This window comes from Gorilla gorilla, chromosome 19 (assembly GCF_029281585.2).
Source record: "Gorilla gorilla gorilla isolate KB3781 chromosome 19, NHGRI_mGorGor1-v2.1_pri, whole genome shotgun sequence".
Lineage (NCBI taxonomy): Eukaryota > Metazoa > Chordata > Mammalia > Primates > Hominidae > Gorilla > Gorilla gorilla.
This window is the reverse complement of record NC_073243.2, coordinates 33,027,312-33,044,055: the sequence shown is the minus strand read 5'-3', so window position 1 is coordinate 33,044,055 and position 16,744 is coordinate 33,027,312. Positions and strand designations below refer to the sequence as shown.

Below are 16,744 nucleotides of genomic sequence, written 5' to 3'. Positions count from 1 at the left end.
ATGAATGAAATGCAAATTAACACCAGTAGCCCTTGAGGGCCATTTGGTAACCTCAAAAAAGAAGGCAGATAAACCTCATCCCTGGTGGACATGAAAACAAGAGTTAGTTATCCTAGTACAGAGAGTAGGAGAGCCTGGCCACCCTCTCTAAGGCAGAGAAGGAAATGTTTAAGAGGAAGGGTGTGCAAAGCAGTTGGAGATGAAGACCTGGGAACCGCACACATGTGCAGCTGCCCATTAGCAATGCATGGGTTCCTGGGAATCTGTGTGCTTTTAGGACCAGAGAGATTCAGCCCACAAGGGAAATGTTCTTAGTCCCACAAACAGGGAGAGCTTTAAAACTGTCAGAACACCCTAGTTTCCATACATCAACCCGGGCTACTAATCATCCACCTATTTCCCTTGTGCAGTCAAAGGCCAGACAACCTGGTTACGTCTAGTTGAACCATGCTCTGTGCTTAAGGCACAAGGAAAGAATTGTTTCTACTGCTGATGTCACCTCAGCGTTAAACATTGTTCATTATTAACCAGCTGAAATATTCTTCTTTCAAATACTATAACTGGGTGCAGGTTTCCTCGCTTATTTTTTTTTAAGGTGAAGAGTTGTGAAAGTTAGTTTGACTGAACTTCCAAAGTTCACCCCCAAGTAAATACCTTGGAAGTCTTAAATAAAGTTTGACAAAAATATTTGTAAAATAGTCTCCATAAAACCACTTAATCATTGGAACGTGTTATTAAATCAAAGTCAGAACAAACCCAGAAGAAAAATCCAAATACACTGAGATTCTCCTTTCTGGACCTGCCAACTGTCAAAATCAAAGTTGGGTGTTTCTCCTGATCTAGCTGATTAAAGTTTAGGAAAATGTGCAGATAACACATCTTTTTAACCGTATTCAATATTTTGTAGACATACACAAAACTAGTTTACATTCTCAGCAAGTGAAGTTCATCTTACATTTTCTTAAATATATTTATTGTACTTAAGAAAATGTACAGTATACACACACACACACACATATACTCAAGCTGCTATAATAAAATACCATAGATTGGGTAGCTTAAATGACAAACATTTATTTCTCACAGTTCTGAAGGCTGGGAAGTCCAAGATTAAGGTGCCAGGAGATTTGGTTCCTGATGAGGGCCCTCTTCCTGGCTTGCAGACAGACAGTCGCCTTTTTGCTGCATCCTCACACACTGAAGAGTGAGCTCTGGTCTCTCTTCCTTTTCTCATAATGACACTGATCTTATTATGGAGGTCCCACCCTCAGTATCTCATCTAAGCCTAATTACCTCCCAAAGGTCCTGCCTCCAAATACCATCACATAGGGGGTTGGGGCTTCAACATATACATGAATCTGGGGGACACAAATATTCAGTCCTCAACAGACACGTGTATGGTATCAATTTTATCAGTTACACATCCTAGCTATCAAACACATTCACAACCATTCCAGGTACATCCCTCTTAACTAGCTCAGTTTAAAATAACAACAAGCAGAACTCACCAAGTCTGCAAAATAACATCAGTACAAGCCTGGTCATTTGAGGCTAAAGTCAAGGGCTTGATGGACAATCAAGCCAGTCAGGCCTGGTAAAGGGATGAAAGAGAAAATTTCACTTACAGGGACACAAATTACTCTTGCACCTAGCATCAGTTAATCAGTTAGTAAACCTCGACACGCCAAGCAAGAGAGGGAGGCCTCCCTACAAACACTTGCCACTACCGCAAAAAGAACTCCCTCTATCATCTCTAGCTCCAGACCTCGCCTCCTGCCTCTAAATCCAACTTTTTGCTGGACATCTCTTCTTGGAAGCCTTGTAGTTCAGTTTTGGATTCAACTGAACTCATTACTCCTTGCCATCTCTCTCCAAACTGAGGTTCCCACAACTGCTTACCTCAATGAAAGGTGCCATGACCCATAACAGTCAAAGTGCACTCTCTCTCCTAGATGAACAGGAAATAGGGTCAATATCTGCAGGCCTCTCCTCTCTCCACCACCCAGTCCTGCCAGGATTTCTGCACTCTGGTACTAGCCTCCCAGCTCACCTTGTTCCCCACCCTCCTTGTTACCTAGCCCACCTTATGGCCATGGAGCTCTTTCTAAAGTGCAATATGATCACAGCATTCACCTGCTACAAATGCTCCAACCTTCACACAGCTTTCGAGACGAAATACAGACTCCCTTAGCTCAGTGCTCAAGACCCCAAACCCTCAGGTACTTCCCAGCACAACCTTGACTCTAGTCCAACAACTACTGTCAGCGCCCTGGCTGCACTATACCTTTCCAAGCCTTCTAGACTCCAAACTTACGTGTTATCTTATCATGTATTATTGCAATTTTTAAAGTAATGAAAAAAAAGAAAAAACAAAACCTTGAAGGTGCATGATGAACCAAGTATTCACTCTTTTCTTTCCTCTTTCAGCCACATCTTCTACACCAAAAGAGAATCAAGTATTTCAAATGCCAGCTAAGACTCTTCTCTGGACACAATCTGGTTTTTATAAGTCGATGGTCAGATCCTACCTTTGACTCCTTCTTTGCCTTTCTAAGGCTGACATGTCTCACATGCAGGAAAAATTGCTGTTTTTTTTTTAATAAAAAAGATTGTATTTACTTCGAAGCATTCATTATGTCAACAAAACAGCCACAACTTTTTTTTTTTTTGCAATTACAGAAGTGTTCAGTTAGCAGAACATTCATATAAGCTGCATCAGAGACAACTGAAGATGAAAACACTACTAACCCCATATATTGACTAATTTGTGCTGTGCACCAACGAGAGCCTGCTTTAAATTTACATGCCAGTTTACAAGCCCCATACTGTATCAGGAGAGGTTAGTGGCTATCGAAAATATCAGGGTCGGGCATGGTGGCTCACGCCTGTAATGTCAGCACTTTGGGAGGCCAAGGCAGGCAGATCCCTTGAGGTCAGGAGTTTGAGACCAGCCTGGCCAACATGGTGAAACCCCATCTCTACTAAAAATACAAAAAATTGGCCAGGTGTGGTGGCGTGCACCTGTTGTCCCAGCTACTCAGGAGGCTGAGATGGGAGAATCGCTTGAACCCGGGAGGACAAGGTTGCAGTGAGCTGAGATTGTGCCATTGTACTCCAGCCTGGGTGACAGAGAGAGACTTCATCTCAAAAGGAAAATAAAATAAAATACCACCAGCACAGGGTATCTAAAGATAACATTTGGTAGTGTGTTAACTATACAAAAAAGACAATGTACAATTTCAAAACAATTGTTACATAGTCTTCCATTTCAATTTCTTTAAAAGAAGTGAAATGTATACAGTGAGTTGAAATGCTTTATAGATAAGAAAAAAAAAACTGTGCTAGAACCAACTTATTCATCATCATCTTCATCTTCCTCCTCTTCCTTCTTTTTCTTGCTTTTTTCAGCCTTGACAACTCGCTTTTTTGCTGCATCAGGCTTTCCGTTAGCTCACTATGCAGCAATATCCTTTTCATATTTTTCCTTCAGCTTCACAGCCTTTTCATAAGGCTGCTTATCATCTGCGGCAGTGCCCTTCCACATCTCTTCCAATTTCTTTACAACTCACCAATGGTAGGCCGGGATGTTCTCCTTTGATTTTTGGGTGACACTCAGAATAGAACAAGAAAAAGGCCAGAGGAGGCCTCTTGGGTACATTGGGATCCTCGAACTTCTTTTTTGTCTCCCATTTAGGAGGGATATAGGTTTTCATTTCTCTTTCATAATGGGTCTTGTCCATCTTTGACATGTCTTCAAATCTCCCTTTCTCTTTAGCAGACATGGTCTTGCACCTCTCTGAGCATTTCTTAGAAAACTCTGAGGAGTTGACTGAGCATCTGGGTGCTTCTTCTTGTGCTCCTCCCAACAAGTGTGGACAAAGAATGCATATCACATTTTACCTCTCAGCTTCCTTGGATCTCCTTTGCCCATGTTTAGTTCTTTTTTTCCTCAGTGAGCCACAGAGTCGCCCAGTGCCCGTCTGGCTCTCACTTGCCCCAGCGCTGTCTCTATGGTGCTCGGTACACTGCAAGCTGTTTGTTTTCATTGCATGCGAAACAATTTGATTCACTGGCCAGTAGTTGTGCTCAGCCACTAAAACTGAATACTTTCTAAAGTACAGAAACAAATAGGCCTCCCCTTCTCCCTTTGGAAGACCCACAGGACTAGCCATACCCTGCTACCACCTCCAGCCCCAGCCAGATCACTTCCCTCTGACCAGGCTGGAGAGTGGAAGGCAAGGACACCCAACATGCTGCGTTCCAGTACAGCTCTTCTGAGTCAAAAAGGGAGCTTCCAGGGTCTATGGAAGTCCTTTGAAAACAGAGGTGTATGCGTTTTTTTTTTTTTCTTCTAATGTGTACTCTGTAAGAGGAGAGGCCTGCTCTTGGTACTTGCTGTGTTACCAGAGCCCAGAACAGAGCCTGGCCCAAGGGAGTGGCTCCCTAGGTATTTGCTGAATGACTGGATAAATGAAGGAACAAACAGGCACTCTCCCTAAATTAGCAGAGTTCCTCTTCTCAAGAAGTACTATTGTGCTAAGAATGTCTTTGGTTCACTTTTCTCTTGGGCACAATCTTAGCAAAAACTGGGAACTGCATCATTAACCCCAAGATAGACAGACAGATGCATACACATACACATACACACACACACACACACACACACACACACATATTTTTTTTGAGATAGCGTCTTGCTCTGTCACCCAGGCTGGAGTGCAATGGTGCCGTCTTAGCTCACTGTAACCTCCGCCACCCGGATTCAAGCGACTCTCCTGCCTCAGCCTCCCGAGTAGCTGGGACTACAGATGCATGTCACCACACCCGGCTAATTTTTATCTTTTTAGTAGAGACAGGCTTTCGCTATGTTGGCCAGGCTGGTCTCGAACCCCTGACCTCGTGATCCACCCACCTCAGCCTCCCAAAGTGCTGGGATTACAGGTGTGAGCCACTGTAGGCCCAGCCCCCAAGGCATATATTAAAGCTTTTTGGAGTAAATTCTAGAGATCAGCTATTTGCTTCTTGTTTGTATCTAAGAGCAGTAAGCATTGGGTAAAATGTTGCTTTTAAGAGTCCCAAGAGAGGCACTTATCATGTTCATTAGTATAGTTTTCTTTCTACCTAAAATAAAATTTGGATATTCACTTTGGTGGGACCTAATACCTGAAGCTGCCATTGCAATGGGACATGTAGCTTGGAATTGCAAGCCACATCTGGGTTCCACCTCTAGACCCAAATAGTGCCTGCACTACAAACTCCCTGGAAATGGAGGCCCAGAAAAGGCTAATCAGAATGAGCCAAAAGGATGCAGCTTGCAAGTTCCAGAAAGATCAGCGTTTTTGAGTGTAGGCTGGCAGGGCATGGGTCCAGACTCAACTCAGAGCCACTCACTCTAAAACCAGGTATCTCTGCATTATAGCTGTTTAACAGGCACCACTTTTTCCTAGGGATTTGGAATACCTGATAATCATCAGTAACACTTTCTGAGCACTTAGCGTGAGGAACCATCCTAAGTCCTGCACAAAAGCAATCAGTTAATCTTCAAGGGGATTATCAGAGCTGAATTATTATCACCATTTTATAGACACAGAAACAGAGAAATTAAATAACATGCCCAAGGTTTAGGTACATCTGGGAGCCCAACAGCCCAAATTTGGGTCTCCTATATTTGGGTTTACCACTTCATCAATTCTTTGCAGTAAAGAAGTTGAGAAGCTGTATATAGTGTTCATTAAAAATAAATATGTAGTTTTTTATATATTGTTTTTCTATCATCTCCTACTATGGACTTTTCCTCCCTGCCCAAACACTGGGTGCCATCAACACCGAGCCCATGCATACGGTGAACAGCATACATTACTTCTTCCAGAAGGCACTGCTTTGTTCTCATCTACAAAAATCCTTCTTCCTTCCTATAGACAAATGACTGGTTCACATATCATGACTCAATTTATATTCAACAATGTTCATTTGCAGTGTAATTATTCTTCCTAATTAGGCTGCTCTGAAGACAAATGACTGCCCCTCCCCATCCCCCTCTCCTACAACACACAATGTCTTTTTCCTGATATAAAATGTTTGCTGCACCCTTTGCAAACCACAAGAAGCCACAGTCTGCTCTCCATGTGACCACTTAGAGAAAAATACTATTATAAGATAGTGTTTTATCTGATATTACTTCAAAATCAGAATCAGATTTCTAACAGATCAATAAGCTTATCACAGTATGACAGCAAAAAGAAATGAGACTCTTGGATTTTATTTCTCTTTCCTATCTTAAAAAACATTTCCTCTTCCCGCGAACATGTGTTCTCTATCTCTGAAATTTAAAAAGGAGTAGTTTCTAAAAGAGAACCAGTAGGAAAGAATCAGGAATACCAGCAAAAGTCAACATCAAAGAAGTTAGTATCTGATCCTCTCTTAAACCTGGCAGGAGTGGAGCTCTCTGGCCAAGAGGTAAGGCAAAAGCAATGTGCAGGTTATAAATGTCCCTTCAAGCTCAGTTACCCCGGTTTACCTCTCTGGGGTGAGCCTCTAACAGTTCTGGCTCGCCCGAATCTTTCCTCCCTCGGCTCCAGCACACACTTTCCATAGCGGCCGCGTTGCTATTTCAAAGAGTTCTCCTTTCCACGTAGGTCACCCACCGATGGTAACCTACATGCACAAACACACTCGCACAATCACAGCAGAGAAAATGGGACATACAGGAAATGGCCCGGGTGGAGGCGAGGACAGGGGGTGGGGATAGGACTTTTGTCTTTACTCTGGTGTTGCTCCCATTGAAACAAGCACATGGACTTTCATGGAACTCATGACCATCCTGAAATAACAGAAAAGTCGAACGGGATTGAAGAAAATCCTTTGCTTTTCTAAGTTCGAAGAACACTGGGCCGCTGAATGGAAGGGAAAAGAAAAAAAAAAAAAAACTGTGTGCCTAAAAACATCCAGAAACACACGCAGAGTCTCCCCAGTCCTTTGCCCATCCCGTGGGCTCAAGCCGCCCATCCCAGATGCGGTCTTCCCCACTCCACGCCCACTTCTTCCAGCCCGCACCCCAAATCACTGAGCCGCCCACAAAAATGCAGTCCAGATTTAAGAAGCAGCTGACGTCTGTGGCCAGAGTGACCCACACGCCACGGACCAGGGACAGCAGAGGCGACCACTGGGCGGCCCCCAGGGAGCGGTGCCAGGCGCGCTGGAACCCGGCGCCCAGCTGCGCCTGGGACCCACGCGCCGCCGTCCGAAGCCCGCCAGCGACGCCCAGAGAGCAGGGCTCGCGCCGGCTTCCCGAGGAGACGCTGTTCCCGGCACAACTTTTTTCCACTTCTGCGGCCGCCGGCGGCGCTGAGAAGCAGCTGTTCCCTTCCCATTCCCAGCACCCAACGCCCATCCCGCAGCACCTCCGACCGCTCCGCGCGGTCTCCCAGGGCGCCGAAGCGAAGTTCCCGCGCCAGCCGCGGCTCAAGCAGCCCGGGCTCGGCCGGCCGCAACGGCTCCGCATGCGCCCGCGCGGGGCGCCCACCTGGCCGGGCCCACCGGCTCTCCCCTCCCGCAGCGCGCGCGGGCCCGACGCCTGCCACTCACCCGGCCCCAGCTCGGCGTCTCCGGCTCCGAGCCCGCAGCCTTCCCCAAGTCAGGGCTTTCAGTGACGCCTCCTCGCAGCCACCTCGCTCTTGCCCCCGCTGGCCGCGCCTGGAAGAAGGAGGCGGGAGGAGAGCGGGAGGAGAGCGGGAGGAGGCGGCGGGAGCGGGGGGCGACGCAAGGGAGGGGAGAGGGTCCGCGGCGCGGGGGAGGAGGCGGCGAGGCGAGAGAGCGCCAAGCTCGGCGGCCGCCCGGGCTAGCACTCGGGGAGAGGGAGGAGGAGGAGGAGGGGCGGGGGCAGCGAGAGAAAGAGGCGGCCGAGCCGCCCTGCCCAGGCCCCGGCCCCGCGCCGCTGCCCACTCACCATCGCCGCCTCCGTCCCGCGAGCGGGCCGGGCGTCCGGGGGAGGGGTCGGGCTCGGGGCTCCCGGCGCGGCGCGCGGGGCGGGACGGGGGCGGCGGGCGGGCGGACCAGGCCCGGCCTCCGGAGGGGAGTGTCCTGCGGGTCCGGGAGGGAGTCGGCGACAGGGGATCCCCGAGAGGGAGTGTGGGGGCCTGGGAGCCGGTCCCTGAGCCCGCCGGGCAGCGGCGGCGGCGGCGTCTCCCGGGGTCCTGCGAGGTTCCTCCGGGCCGCACCGGGGAAGCTCCCGGAGCAGCTTCGAGCAGCCCTGCCGGGAGGGCCGGAGGCGGAGAGCGGCGCTGACGGAGCCGGGGGAGAGAGGCCAGGCTGCTCCGGCGGAGAGCGGGCCCCGGGGCGCTAGGAGCAGTTCCCCAGACCCGGGCCCAAGCGGAAAGAACGGCCGTCTAGTGGCCCCGGAGAGTCCGAAACGGGAAAGGGGCCAAGGGGCGCCTGGACCCCCATCCTCGCCGCCCTCTTCCGGAGAGGAGGCTCCGGACATAAGTTCCCGTGCCCTCTGAATATCTAGGTGTGGAAACTCAATTCCAACAGTCACAAAGATTATTCCTAAATAGAATGCTTGGTGTCCTCAGCTTCCCTGCCCTCAAAATTACGGTTTCAGGATGATTTTCGGAGGCGCTTTAGGAACAGCCTGAAAAGGCATTCTTGTCCAGAGAGGGATGCTTTAACTCCCCACCCCCGCCCCCAGGGCTGGGAGCAAAGAACAGAGTTAAATGGCCATGAATTCAGGTGCCAGTATTGTTTGTGACTGAACTGTTAGGACGTGGCACCTCTCTAGGCAAACCATCTTGTATTCCACCCCTCGCCCCTCCCCCCGCTCCCCGCCCAGTCAAATGCTCCCATTCCCAGTTTCTCAGCCCCTTGTCTGGGACACCTCTATCCACCAGTCGCCCAGATTCAGATTAGCAGTCAATTTTGGGCCTCGCTCCTCCACTCCCGGTAGCCAGTCCCATTAGTTCTTCATTTTTAATGCCTTTCCAGTTGCCATGTCCTTTCAAGCCCACTGCCGCCTTTCTGGTTCTCGCTATCTGGCACTGGATGGCGTGAGCGGCCTCCTACCGGTTCTCTGCTGGGGTCCTCTCTACACTTGCATCCATATGCGCAGGCCTACAGGTGAATGGCTCTAGAATACCCCTCAGGCAGGCCACTTCCTGTTCTAGAAGCTTTCTGAGGCACTTTGCCAGAGAACATTCTGAATTCCTTAAAAATCATCAGTTCAAAACCATACAACAACTGCACCTCCATACGCACTTCTCAGAACCTGGCACTCTCTTTAGATGGGGATCCTCCCCTCCCCCCGAGAAAGATCCATGCCTGTATCTACACGAGAGTTGCTGATGCTCTTCCCAGAGCTGGAATGCTCTCTTTCATCTTCTCCCGCAGCCAAATTCCACTTATCTTCATTGAAAATGAAGTTTGCAGTACCACATTTTTGCTCTAAAAGGATATATGTGCTCTTTCCATTTTGTGAAATCACACACTAGAAATAACAGGGCTTGTGGGGAAAGTAGGGTTAGAAAATGACTCAGAAACTATGTAACATTGTAACCAGAGCACTAACAAAAACTAACCATTCCAAAAAAACATACCAGTAGAGCTAATGAACTGTGTTAAATTCCTAATAAATACTATAGTACATATAAATATACGACTTTACTTTTATAAAAAGATGAAGATAACTGTTGAAGGGGAGTTGTTTGAGGCTGCTGACTTGAGATAAACACAAAATGTACAAATAAGAGGAGAACTCTCTGTCCTGTCCCCCAACCCACATCCCACAAACCCTTCCAAGGTTGACAGGTCAAGGCCAAATCAATCCAAGAGAAAGAATGTAGGGTGAATGGGCCTACAGCACCCTGTGTTCTCTGTAACTAGATGCACCCTGCTGTGTTTTGCAGCTGTAGTTACTTGGTGGTGCAGAAACATTAAAGTGCTGGGAACCCTTGAATATGAACCAACACAACTCCACCCATTTTACTAATATCTAATAACTAATGAGTTAGTTTGTGTTATCCATGCTCTCATTACAGAAACACCCTTGGTAACAGAGTACACTGTACTGAATTCTATGTTTAAAAAGTAGACTAAGGCTGGACATGGTGGCTCACGCCTGTAATCCCAGCACTTTGGGAGGCCGAGACAGGCGGATCACCTGAGGTCAGGAGTTCAAGACCAGCCTGGCCAACATGGTAAAACCCTGTCTCTACTAAAAATACAAAAATTAGGCCAGGCACAGTGGCTCACGCCTGTAATCCCAGCACTTTGGGAGGCCGAGGCAGGTGGGTCATGAGGTCAAGAGATCAAGACCATCCTGGCCAACATGGTAAAATCCCATCTCTACTAAAAATACAAAAATTAGCTGGGCATAGTGACGCACACCTGTAGTTCCAGCTATTCGGGAGGCTGAGGCAGGAGAATCGCTTGAACTCAGGAGGTAAAAGTTGCAGTGAGCAGAGATCGCGCCACTGCACTCCAGCCTGGCGACAGAGCAAGACACGACCTCAAAAAAAAAAAATACAAAAATTAGCTGGGCATGGTGGTGGGCACCTGCAATCCCAGCTACTTGGGAGGCTGAGGCAGGAGAATTGCTTGAACCCAGGAGGTGGAGGTTGCAGTGAGCTGAGATCATACTACTGTATTCCAGCCTGGGTAACAGAGAGAGAGTCCGGCAAAAAAAAAAAAAAAAAAAAGTAGACTATACTTCATCCCACACATTTACTGAGCACTTACTATGTGCCAGGGACTGGCTGTTCTAGGTACTGGGGATACATCAGTGAACAAAAAGAAATTTAAAAATGTCTGCCCTCATGGGTTGTGGAGACTTGAACACACATCACCAGATGGTTTGTATTATTCAGGATATATGTTTCATATGTGTGTAGCTTGAATTGATGCATGTATATTTTAATCTCTTTGAAGACTAGGGTCGAGCCTTACTTATGTCTTTGTATCTTCCCCAGTGTCTGACACAGTAAATTACTATTGGGACATGTAAATTAGGGCAATTATAGCCATTTAATACTCTGTGTTATGGAATTCACAGGAGAACTACCTGTAAAATATAAAACTAATTTTTCTCAAAACTATGTTTGCAGCTTTTTGGGCAAAAATCAAGACATGTATCCCCAGATGGGATAACTTGGGTCCAAAGAGCAGATAAATTACACTTAATATGAAGCAAGAAGTTAGGGATGGCAAAGTAGGGAAGAATAGAGAAGGAGACAGATGCTAAAAAGTGTAGTTCATGAAGAAAGTACATTCTAAGTTCTGTGGAAAGAAAGAGAACAGCAGGAACTTTGGGATATCGTGAATCCTGCTTTTATCATGTGCTTCAGCCACATTTTCAAGAAGCACTCACTACAAGGCATAAACGAAGAGGAAATTAGGAGAAATTAAAGGGTGTCTGCACATTTTGGTCAAATGACAAGGAGGCCTTGGAAGACGATTATTGAGCCAGTTGGATAGGTCATGCGGTGAAATTACAGTGATGTCTGGCTAAAATGTATGGTACTGAACTTACTTGCCTGTGCAAATCACTCTATTCTTTGAATGTCTGAACACTGTACTCCACCTAGAGTACCTTGTTTCAACACGGCTAGCAATTTTTCATATGTGAACACTTTGCATCCTATTTTTTTCTGAGTAAGAATCTGCTTGGAGTTAAATAAAATATGCATTTATAACAGACAGGAAAGCACTGATATATTTTCATGATTGTCAGCATACTGACTATTGATTAACTTTAAGTTTGCCTATTCATCTTCATTAAAACCTACTTCCCAAATCCACCACCACCCACTTTAAGAGATTAATTGATATTTCCTTTTTCTTTCTTTCTCTCTCTCTTTTTTTTTTTTTTTTTTTTTGGAGACAGAGTCTTGCTCTGCTGCCAGGCTGGAGTGCAGTGGCGCAATCTCCACCTCCCGGATTCAAGTGATTCTCCTGCCTCAGCCTCCCTAGTAGCTGGGATTACAGGCGCACACCACCATGTCCTGCTAATTTTTGTATTTTTAGTAGAGATGAGGTTTCAGTAGGCTGGTCTCGAACTCCTGACCTCAAGTGATCCACCCATCTCAGCCACCCAAAGTGCTGGGATTACAGGCGTGAGCCACCACGCCCAGCCCTATATTTCCTAAAACTGCAAATGATCATAGAATATCAGTGCTAGGTGCAAACTTAGAATTCAATGCCTTTTGAAGATCACATAAAATACTAGACAATTTAAGCTGAGAGTCTCTTCAAGGAAACTAGCAGATTGCAGTTCCCACCCACAAGGTCTTGTGAAAAGTCACTAACTTAAACATGGTTATTCAGCTTTTTTTGTTCCGTGGATGTAATTATACAAAGAAACCATCTGAAATTCTAAGAATCCATTTTTCTCTACAAATAAGGGTTGAGAAAAGGTAATTTTGAGCACAAACACTTGCAGGGCTTTACTGATGAAAAGCAGAAGTCTGACCTGCATGAGACAGAAGCCACTTTTTGGCCACAGAAAAGGTCTGGCCAAAGTCTCCAATGGACTTAGAAATGTCATATATTTATTTCTGCTTCCAGTTGGCAGTTTTTAAGTTGGTGACAAAATGAAGCCTGTAAATATAAACGAAATTTCTCTATTTTTATTGAAATCTCATTATATCAAGGTGCTCGGCTGTCTCTTGAATGAAGGTAACAAAATATCTCCAACTAAGAACAAGGATTACAGGTGCAAATAGAGATGTAGGATATTCTAGTACCACATAACAGAGAGAGCAATAGCACTAAATCAGACACGAGGGGCATAGGATCCCAATAAGGAAAATAAGGAAAATCTCTATGATCTGTAGAAAAGACTCCTTTTTCCCTCACAGATCTGTTAAAGGATCTGAACAGTCCACGTTCCAGTCCAGCCAAAGAAAAACATGAACCTCAAAATACTCACTGTGGCTAAGTCATAAAAGAAATAAACACACAGAACTTTGGGCACTTGTGCTCTTCCTGGAAAAACTAAAGACTCTTGGCAACTTTTATCTTCCACTTACAGTTTCTACCTCCTGGCCTTCCTTTCTTCTATATGTGAAGCAGTAGCTTTAACTTGCCCACTGACTTTTCCTTAAAAAATAGTCTGTTTTCCTACCTCTAGTTCCAAAACTAGACTCCACGTGATTTTGGCAAATTTCAACCTAAGAAGGTACTCCGTTCATTTCCTCCTATTATGTCACCACTACCATAAACAAATCCATTTGGCCCTCATCCAGTTGAGCTTATCCTTGAAGTGAGGTGGAAATTTCCATATGGTGAGAATTTTTTACTGCAATATTACTTTATAAGTTGCATGCAAATTCTGCAACATTCTTAAATGCTCAATAACATGTAACTGACAAATTCAATTAAATGAATCTTATTCATTCGGAATCTTCACCTGCAGGCATTTTCCTGGATTACAAACCTTTCTCAGAAGAGGTATAAAGTACAAAGAATCTAGGGGGATTAGCTGTCTTACGGTGTTCATGACAGGCATAAAACCACCCAGGGAAAGCATGCTTTGGCCCTTTTTAACAATAATGCTGTGCATCTGGTCTGTGACTTGGGCTTTCAAGAGCTTCATCTTTTCTATTATGAATTATGTGCAGCTCTCAAAACCTCTAAGAGGTAAGGTTTTACTGTTACCCTCCCCACTGGTACCTATAATGAAATTCAGAAAATACCCACTCAGCATGATTCAGTAGCAATGCTTAAAATGAGAACTTGAAGAAACCATTGCTATTTTTTTGCATCATGAAGAGGATGCTTGTCCTTAATCTAGCCCAGACTGAAAAACTAATTTCCAATCTAAAAACCTGCCTGCAAGGAACTTTTTTTTTTAAAACTCTTCCAGTCCCTTTCCTGGAAACAAGAAGCACAAAAATGTATATCTGTAATACTAGCAATTGCTGGTTTGGGCATTCTATTTTCACTTAATGCTAGAGTTAGAAGATATATTATTTTCTATTGATAATAAAAATATTGGATATCACTGATTATAGTATGTATTCTGCATACTTCAAAATGGATCTGAGGAACTTCTTATTAGAAATAACAGAAGGTGGTAAGAGACTCTCTTGCCAGGGTTCTGGTTTACCACAGTCAAGCATTAAATTTAGCTCTGGGCTTCCCAGAGCCAAGACAAGAATGACATACAATTAATGATATAGTTCTCATGGTCTGGTAAAGGAATCATAGTTGTTCTTCAAGTCAGGCAAACATTTTCCTGGCACAAACTTCCAAAAGGAATTGAATCATGGGCCTCACATAAGAGACACTGGACAATCTAAACATGTAGGTGCAGAAACTTCACTCAGAGGAAGCAATAGACTTTGCCTCAGAGAAACAGTGAATGTGGAAATTAACAAGAGAAGAGAGACTGCTCTAGACTATGTTTCTGCTGTGGCTGAAATTGCATTATCTAAACTTAACTTCTACCCAAACTCTAGAATGCATAGTGTACCCTCTGTGCCCTCAATTTAAAAAAGAAACATAGAGCTGGGAGCCATGGCTCATGCCTATAATCCCAACACTTTGGGAGGCCAAGGCAGGTAGATCACCTGAGGGCAGGAGTTTGAGATGAGCCTGGCCAACATGGTGAAACGCTGTCTCTACTAAAAATACAAAAATCAGCGAGGTGTGGTGGTGCACGCTTATAATCCCAGCTACTTGGGAGGCTGAGGCACGAGAATCACTTGAACCCGGAAGGTGGAGGTTTCAGTGAGCTGAGATCATGCCACTGCACTCCAGCCTTGGTGACAGAGTGAGACTCTGTCTCAAAAAATAAATAAATAAGTAAAATAAATAAATAAGAAAAATAAATGAGCCTTGTGTTAAGAGAATTATGCAAAGATAATTCCACTTCTTCATTAACTTCACAAATCCTTCCCAATTTTAAATCTTCTACTATTCCACATAGAACCCATTTGACAACTATGACCTGTGTTCATTTCAGAACAACTTTGGGAAGGTTTTCAATGAAAACAAGAATTAGGGACAAGGCCAATCCACACAGCTGAGATTAGTTCTAGTTCTCTTCCAACAGAATAGCATGTGCTATGCTAATTATACAAAATAATGTTCAATCACTTTTGAGGTCATATAAATGAGAACAACATAAGCTGTGAAATTAAAATGAACCATAAAACTAGTTTTATAGTTCAGAAGTGATTTCTTTAAATATCCCATGAAATTTTGCTCTAAGACAACTGTCTCAAAATAGTTATAAATGCGTTTTTCCAGTGTCATGAGAAAAATATTTGCTATTAATTCAGCTCTCTCCACTACATTCAGATATGCTTCACAGATGTTTATGTTTTCTAGATGTGTATGTAGTGAGAAAATCTTCTTGATAGGAAAAGATTATGGGCCTTAGAATCCTAGGACTGTGTACAAATTGCATTTCCTCCACCAGTTACTACATGATTTTAGGCAAGTTACTTAACCTCTACAAATCTTAGTTTCTTCACCTTTAAATTGGGATAATATTACCTACTGCATGGGGTTGTTCTGACTATTATTATTATTATTATTACAATGTATGTAAAAGTATCTACTACAATGCCTAACATAAAAATAGGTGCTCAATAGATGTTTGTTCCCTCCCACTGACACCCATACTCTTGCAAACAGAATTTTCTACTAGTCAAGGACACTATCCTTCCCAGCCAGTTACATAGCTTTCTTATACTGCTTTTCAAAAATGATACAAGAGTCTAAACAATGTGGTACTGGCATAAGGATAGATATAGAGATCAATGGAATAGAGAGCCCAGAAACAAACCCTCACATTTATGGTCAATGATTTTCAACAAGGATGCCAAAACATTTCTATGGGAAAAGAAGAGTCTTTTCAATAAGTGGTGCTGACACAACAGGATAACATATGCAAAAGAATGAATATAAACTCCTACTTTGTACAATTAAAAAAATTAGCTCAAAATGATCATAGACCTAAACATAAGAGCTAAAACTATGAAAGTATGAAGAATACATAGGAGTAAATCTTCATGATGTTGGGTTAGGCAATAATTTCTTGGCTATGACACCAGAAGGATAAATGCCAAAAGAAAATATATATATAAACTGGACTTCATTAAAACTAAAAACTTGTGTGTGACAAGGGGACATCATCAAGAAAGTGAAAAGGCAACCCACAGAATGGGTGAAAATATTTGCAAAATGTGTATCTGTATCTCATAAGGGACTTGTTTCTACAATATATAAAGAACTCTTACAAAGCAACAATAAAAAGACAAACCAATTTTTAAAATGGCAAAGCACATAAATAAATATTTCTCCAAAAAAGATATTCAAATGGCCAATATGCACATGAAAAGATACTCAGCATCATTCATCATCAGGGAAATGCAAACCAAAACCACAATGAGGTACCACGTGATACACACTAGGATGGCTAAAACAGAAAAGACATATGATAACAAGTGTTGGTGAGGATGTAGAGAAATTGAAATTGTCAAACTTTGTTTGCTGGTGGGACTGTGAATGGTGCAACCAGTCTGAGAAACATTTTGATAATGTCTCAAAAGATGAAACTTAGGATTATTGTACTATATGACTCAGAAATTCCTCTCCTAGGTAAATATCCAAGAGAAAGAAAAATATGTCCATACAAAAACTTAAACACAGATATTCACAGCAGCATTATTCATAATAGCCAAAAAGTAGAAACAACCCAAATGTTCATCAGCTGATGAGTGGACAAACAAAATGTGGTAAATACATA

The 16,744-nt window shown here is 44.1% G+C and overlaps 1 protein-coding gene across 1 annotated transcript in view; it reads right to left on the bottom strand.

Annotated features, from left to right (window-relative positions):
- LHFPL2 (LHFPL tetraspan subfamily member 2) overlaps positions 1–7,678 on the bottom strand; it is a 163,099-nt gene extending 155,421 nt beyond the window's left edge. Inside the window, exon 1 of the mRNA XM_063700672.1 lies at positions 7,585–7,678. The gene's annotated coding sequence lies outside the window, so the exon portion shown is untranslated. The remainder of the gene's footprint in view (positions 1–7,584) is intronic.
- Between the last annotated feature and the right edge of the window lie 9,066 nt (positions 7,679–16,744).